The 7,872-nt window shown below is 42.9% G+C and overlaps 1 protein-coding gene across 1 annotated transcript in view; it reads left to right on the top strand.

The window, feature by feature from the left end:
- Nsmaf (neutral sphingomyelinase activation associated factor) overlaps window positions 1-7,872 on the top strand; it is a 77,041-nt gene that overhangs the window by 1,040 nt on the left and 68,129 nt on the right. The window lies entirely within an intron of this gene.

The raw sequence follows: 7,872 nt of genomic DNA, 5'->3' as shown, positions 1-7,872 counted from the left end.
GCCCCGGGCCCGCAGCCGGCCTGCGCGGGAGGCCGTGGGAGAAGCGCGTGCGGCGGCCCGGTCGCGGTCACCCGCGGCCCAGGAAGGACTTGGGGAAGAGCTACGGCCTCCCTCAGATCCCGTCCCCGGCTAGGAAACCGCACTTCCGCCTCGCATGTCCTTCCCAGGGCGGTTTGGCGACCTACACGCCGGCGGCTAATCCGGCTGTGCTTCCACCAGGAATGCGGGCTACACCGTTTGGGGTTTTTATTTATTTATTTTTTGCAAGCACGGGGTTTGGTGGTGGGAGCTGCGGTCGGGCTGTCAACATTGTCGCTCGGAGCCAGCAAAGCTGGTTTATACCAGTAGACGCAGGTGCAGCTTTTAATTCTGGGTGGATTTGCCCAGTCTTCACCTGTAGCTGTTAACTCCACCCGCCGGCTTCCTTCACCCGAACACCTCTCTTTTCATCTGTCATGTCGGGCTGGTCAGGGGGTGCGTTCCGAAAGTGCATTTCCCACCTGAGTTTACGTGGGATTTCTTTGTCTGGCACCAAGGACTTGTTAAGACTTGTTGGCGCTCTCTGTATTGCGTCGATGAGTCTTCACGGGAACCTTTTAAAGGCTTGAACTGTTGGCATGCTCTAGACTTCATTACTAGTCATTTGTAACAATCCTGTGACCTCGGTGATGAGCAGGAAAACCGGAGGAGGGGTGTTTTGTTCTGTTTTTATCTAAATTTTAGATTCTCACTCTCACTTTGATCGACCGACCCTGTTAGGGGAACCTGCTGCCCTTGTTATTTCCAGCCTAGGCTGTTTTGTTTACATGTGAAGCCCGCGGTCCTCCAGGATGAGAGTTCCCCTAGCCCAAGCATTTGTCAGTTATCAGCATCAACTGCTCCCCACAATCAGCATGGACAGTTGAATTCTACTTCCTGATCACCCCAAGTTTTTTTTTTTCTCTGCCTAATGACTTTGCAATCTTCGGTGTTATTCATAGATATCTATTTTAATTAGGGGAGCATCTCCGACTGTGAGATTTGAACTTAAATCAAGGAGATTCTTTACAAATCATCCAAAAGACCAGCTTGGTAAAGCAACCTTGCCGAGACCCAAATTTAACATTTCTGCACACGTGTTTTGTGGCTTATCTATCACTGGCAACATTAAGGACAAATGGGCAAGATGCTAAAGGCCATTGGTTCCAGTTATCTCAGAGGAGCTTGAGGCCAGCTTTAGAGATAACCGGGGCCTCTCTCTGCGCCGTTCACTCCCTGGCTCCATCATACTGAGTTAGGGACTTTAGATTTCTACCGTTCCCAAACAATGACCCCAGAGAAAGAGAAACTGAAGTTAGGGTGTATGTGTCTCTGATAGCTGATTCAGCTCCAAGCAGAGCTTGTTTGAGAGATTCCGTGCCAGCGGTTTCGATCAGTGAGGACAAGAAAGAATGCAGCAAAGTAGGTATGTATTCTGGATGGTCAGTGGGACCCAGGTGACTGCTAGTGGTCGTGCATCTGACATTTAAGAGGGCTGGAGAAAGAAGCCCAGCCGGGATTGTGAGGCACTCAGTTAAACACTAATTTCAGGTCATTTTTGGCATATGTCCTATGTAGATTTGGGGATATGTTTATACTAAAAACTTAGGACAGACTGAGTCTATTGTTTATTTAAAATTCAACTTTAACTGCTTGCTACTTGCTAAACCACATAGCCCAGAGCTGAGACTTCTGATTTGAATAACCACGCACTGGTGCTGTTTGCTGAAGTTCATGGAAAAAAAAAACAAAAAACCTGCTTTAGCAGTTTTCGGGACCAAAAGCAAATAAATGATTGGTTCTATTCTGATCAGATGAAGTGCTTTTGTATTCCTACGATCATGTCAGGGACCCTATTCATCTTACTAGATATTTAAAAATATCATGATTAGATGTTGATGAAGGCCAATCAAAAGGTAAAGAGACAAGTTAACACACATTCTTTGAAATAGTTGAGTGTGGCAGAAGCGGTCAAGCAAATGAGGATATTCTACCAACCGCCGCTTGTTATTCTATTTATGAAGACTTCTATTTAAATGTTGTCTTCACGAGTATTTTTGTCTTACTTATGTAGAAGCTGAGACCCATGTCTTCACAGCGAGAGCTGTCATTTGCTTTCTGTGGTGTGAGAGAAGGAACCGCCGCTGTTCGTAGGCTGTCAAGTCAGGCTAACTTGTCAGTGACGCTTAGTTTTCTGTTGTATGCCTGTATGTTACATTAATGGTTTTCCAGGCATTCCAGAGACTTACGCTTGGCTTTAGAGAGTCCGTAGATGTGTAATTCCTTGGTTATGCTGGTATTAATTTCTTTACTTAACATATTTGTTTACCAATTGAGTTAGCACCTATTAAAAATAGTTTTTCAAAATACTAAGTGTTATTGTATAATCTTCCGTTTCTAGTGTGGAGCATGCCAGTCTTTTGTTTGCCTTTTGTAGGTTATGCCAGGGATTGGAAAAGGAGATAGATTGCAGAATCAGCACTCACTCAATAGGACTCTAATGGATCACAAGAAATTGTACCTTTAAAAGATGGACTCCGTTTTTCACATATAAATCAGCTAGAGAGAAAATAAGTGTTTGCAAATATTTTGGTTAACTTAGAATTTATATTGGCTTCATCAAAAATGGTTAGTAGCCTGTCTCCTTATTCCATTATTGTTTCAAATTAACGCGTTCCAAAACAAGACTCTATCCATAGATGGAATTTGAGTTCTTTAGCTGTATGATTTGCATCAATTGTAACATCTTGTTACAATTGTATCGTAACATCTTGTTACAATTGTATGATATCAATAGGAGTGGGTCCTTAAGGATTCAGTTCTTAATTGTAGTTTCTTTCCCTCCCTGATTTCCCCACCACCCCATCCTTCCGTTTTTATTTTATGAGAGTATAAAATACGTGTAGTCTAGGCTAGACTTGAATTCTTGACTGTGGAGGCCCGACGATGTGAGCCTATTTCCACCTTGACCAGAGGTCAGAGAATTGGACTTCACCTCTTTTCTTCCAAGGTTATTGTGTTTTTACCTCAAACCAAGGTCCCACCTAGATTTAGAGCAGAGAGTTTTCTCAAGGCTGTTGTCAATAGGTGTGGCTAATATTCAGACCTTATATTTCAGGAATAGAGAAGTAGGTTGTTTCTACCGAGGGTCCAGTTCCTTTATGGAGATAACATTGGATTCCACCCAGGGAGTGGTTTGCCTGTAGAATGTTTTGGTCTAGGGTGTGGGTGTGACTTGTTTTGTTCTAGCAACAGCATATTTAACTGTGGCTGTAGCCTGAGACCTGTTCGTTTCCTTGTGTCATGTTAATGCAGTTTTTGTCTTACTCCTACCTTTTGGGGTCCTAGGTATTTAAAGCAATTGGAAATTTGGGCGAATTTTCAGTACTCACGGAATTCCCTCCCAGTACTATAAATATAAAATATAGTTTTATTATTTTCATTCGCGTCTTAATATTCTTTATTATATTTCTAAATCCTTATGCCTCTACCTTGGTAAAAGGTATTTCTGTTGAGGCTGGTCCTGAACACCTGACCCTTTGCCCGCACCTCCCAAGTGCCCTGGTACAAGCATGCATCATACCATGTTAACCATGGTGCAGTGCCACTTTCCTTTCTTGTTATTGATGTACTGGTGATCCAACACAGGGCCTCATGCTTGGTACCTCTGAGTTCTGTCATTGGCCTGACTTCTAAATACCACTGTGGTCCCAATTTTAACATCAGATATTTAGAAATTGTCCTAACATTTTTAACTCAGAAAGCTTTTGAAAATTATTTTTTCAATTTATTGTTATTATTATTTACTTATTCCATTTTTCCTCAGCACTGGGGATACTGGGGATTTAATATAGTGAGGGACTTGCAGATGGTAGAGGAATGTTCTACCCAGTCCTGTTACTTACTGTCAATTTGAGTTTTATGAGAAACTTTGAATTACTATCTTTTTCCTGAAGTGAATCTTTTAGGAACATATAATAACCTCACTGTTTCTAGTAATTTTTTTTGTCTGATATTCAAACAGTTGTATCAGGTGATTTTCATTATTCAAAATTCTCCATTATTTTTTCTATAACCTTGTGTTTTGTGTGTTTCTTATGAAATGGTATATTATCTAACTTTAGTCTTAAAAACAATACATTTTATGTGTTTATTTTTATGCATGTGTGTATGTGTGCGGGCCTGTCTGTGGAGGTTGCAGGAGTCAGCTCTGCTTCCATCATGTGGGCCTAAGATCTCAAACTCAGGGTGTCAGGCTTGGCAGCAAACGCCACACTGCCTTTCTTGTTTGCTGGTCCCTTCTTGTTGAATTTTTCAGTAGTTCTTTTGACTCTTAGTCTTAAGAAACAGATTGCTTATTATTATTACAGATTTATTTCTGCTATCTTACTGCGTCCTGTGACTTCCTCTCCTCCCCCAACCCCTTTTCCTTTGGATTAAGTGAAGTCCTTAATGCTGTCTTCAATGTTCGTGCAGAGGATGGGGCTCTGTATCCTAATTTTATCTTTGCTTTGGTGCTTATGCTTGAAATTCTAACATTTAATTTACTATCTGAAGCTAATCATTCACTTTACCTTTCTCTCTATCAGTGTGCAGGCCCTGGAATAATTATTCCTGCTGTCTCATACTTAATTATAGTCTGCTGTTGTCCGGTTAAATATACACATTCGGCATTATGATTGCCTGGTTAATAATTGTGTGGTTTTATGTGCATGTTTGCTAAAGCCTTTGAGTTTTCCTTCTTGCATGTCTTGTCTTCCTTATGGAAATTTTCTTTCTCAATAATCTGTAAAAGTTCCTCTGAGTGGCGTCTGATGATAGTAAACTGTCTTTGTTTGGCATGTCTAAACGTATCCTTATTCTGCCCTTGCTTTGAGAATAGTCTTGCTGGATGTATCATTCCTGTAGCATTAGAAGACTCTAAACAAAGGCAGATGACCAGAGGATAGGCCAGAACTTGCTGTAAGTCAGGATACCACTAGTAGAGAAATGGTTGGTCGCAGGTGTGTCCAGTTCTTTGGACAGCCCTCAGCTACCCAGTTTTGCCACTTGAGATAGGGAGAAACTTGACGCCTGTAGAATGAGCAGTTGGCAAAACACAGTAGGTTCTGCTCCTTACTTGTGGGCAGCCCAGAATTTGTGCTTAAGGTTGTCCTCCCCCACTGGCTTGACAGGGAACTAATAAAATCTGTAAGATCTGGCAGGATTTGTGGTATCCGTGTCCAGAGTTAGGAGACATGACCATGTTCCCTGGCATCATTTGGGAGCTGTGGACAACCAGGATTGATGACCTTAAATGCAAATCTCTAGCCAGATTCCGGGCTACACTTCACAGGGTACCACCTTTTCATCTACAACCAGCCAGTACTGCTGCTACTGAATTGTTGTTGATAAGCAGAATGTCCTCTCTGGAAGCCAAGGAGGTCTCCTCTCTGTGGTGGTTGCTGCCACTAGGTAGCCCTGCTGATTTCTTTACACTCAGATTTTTTTTTGGTCTGTTTTCCAAGGCCGTCTATTCAATATTTCCACTGCATCTTGTAGTTGAACTTAAGTAACTAAGTAAATGATTTGACAAGATCGCATAGCTTGGTCACGTGTGTTGGCTAATTTTGTCGCCTTGGTTGCATTGGGAAGCACCTGTGGACACACCTCTAAGTGTGTCTGAAGACATTTCCAGAGAAGATTAACAGAGGACAAGAAACATCAGAATGTAACAGCTACAGTGCGATGGACAAGGGAAAAGGAAGGAGCCTGGTAAGACGGACAGCTCTCTCTGTGTCCTGAGACATTGGCTTTATCCTTCCTGCCAGGATAGACTGACATCTGTGAAACTGCAGGTCACAAGACAAAACTAACACGCCATGACTGAGTGCAAACTAACCCTAGCACTGAGTTCTTGGGCCAAGTTCAGCCTTTGTCCACGGTGACTTCACTCATCTTGTTTTCAGTACAAGGCATGTGAACGGCTGGGTAGCACTTACTGTTAAGTTCTTAAGTTTAAGATGATTCTGGCGTGACAGAAGGAAGCCAAGTTTTTATGACCCTGAAATCTTAGTCTGACTGCACCCCGTGGGTCATCAGCATGAGCATGCCTGGAGCTCGTCCTGGGTCCACATCAGAAGCTTGTTTTCACAGCCTCCTAGATGATTGTGTACACATGCAAGGCAGAGAACTCAAGAGAATGTCAGCGATGCCTCCCTGCTTTCTTCTGTCCTTTTGCTGCTGCTTTCCAAAGACTCCTTTGCCTCTCTCTGGTCCCCATGGCTCCCTGGGCCATGGCTTTGTGTGTTGACTGCAGATTCCATCAAGGGCTGAATGTGCTGGGTCAGCACCTCACCACTGAGCTGCTCACCCACCCATTGGGCTGTGACTCTTGATGAGTGAGGGAGCAGAAGGACTATTATGAGCATCAGTCATGTTTCTGCCTTCATCACTATAGAGCGTGGAGACTTGGAATTAGAAGCCCCAGGCTTTATGGGTAGTGCCAACAGAAAGGGTTTTGGTGGCTGAGCTGGGTCCATAAGTAATGATCTCACCCACTGAGAAGAGAGTATTGTTTCTTAAGCTGGGCTTAGTGTTGGAGTCTTAGACATGCTGTGGCAGGGACGGGCTACAAAAGTCGGCTGAAATAGTGAAATTTCGTAAATATGCAGAGGTTGGGGACCAGTAATGTGCATGAGCCAGTGGGTACAGGAACTAGACAGATTCTTTATCTCTCAGATATTTCTATACAAATTTGTAGACTACGGCTAACTGATTCTAACTAGACACCTGGGAAGAGGGGCCCTCAGGTGAGGAACTGCCTCCCTCAGATGGGCCTGTGAGCTGTCTGTGAGGGCATTTTCTTGATTTCTAATGATGGAGGGGGTCCTACACATTGTGGGAGGCACTCTTCTGAGCAGGTGGTTCTGGGTAGTTTTACATAAACAGGGAGGCAAGCCAGTAAGCAGTTCCTGCCAGAGGGTTCTTCAGGTCCTGCCTCCAGGTTACTGCCTTGAGTTTCTACCTTGGTGTTTCTACAGCAGGGGTCCTCAACCTTCCTAACTCTGTGGCCTTTTAATACAGTTCCTCATGCTGTGTCCTCCAACCATGAAATTAATTTCATTGCTACTTCATAACTGCAATTTTGCTACAGTTAAGAACTGTAATATAAATATTTGTGTTTTCTGATGGTCTTAGGCTACCCTTGGGAAAAAAAAAGCATAAGTAAGGACTTTCCTCCCTAAGCTGGTATTGGTCGTGGTATTTATCATAGCAAAGGAAGCAAACTACTACAAGCCTTAATGTGTTTAGGTAGGGCTTGATTTCAGAATCCATTGCTGAGAGCCGCAGATTTATGCAGAAGTGTCAACCTGCTAGAGAGCTGTAAATGCCAAGAAGATGCAAAAATTCCTATTGGTTTGTGGAATTCAGGACCAGAGTAGGTGGGGCCCACACAGTGAGGACGTGTGGAAAGAGGAACAGAGATAACACACTTGCATTCTTTTATTGCAGGTCCCCTCAGGGGACAGGGGAAAAAGTGACAGACCCGTACCTGGTGTAGAAAACAGGAAGTGGCAACAGTGACAAATGCCAACAGAGAAGTGTAGTTGAGCTAATTACAGCTCCCTACTTCCCTTCTTAAAGTTTTCATTTAATCCTAATGCAGAGAGCTTGGGACATTTACTTGATTCTGAACATTAAAGAGACATTCATGAACCAAGTCCAGTAAAGAAACTCAGAAAGAGCCGAAGGGATTGAGGCTGCAGCCTTACCAAAAGCCAAGATTTTTAAAGAAAGCAGTTTCAAAGCTTTCAAGTAAAAAAAAAATATATATATATATATATATATATATATATATATATATATATATAT

Source organism: Microtus ochrogaster, linkage group LG5 (assembly GCF_000317375.1).
Source record: "Microtus ochrogaster isolate Prairie Vole_2 linkage group LG5, MicOch1.0, whole genome shotgun sequence".
NCBI lineage: Eukaryota > Metazoa > Chordata > Mammalia > Rodentia > Cricetidae > Microtus > Microtus ochrogaster.
Note: the sequence above shows the minus strand (reverse complement) of the source record. Positions and strands in the feature narration are given on the sequence as shown.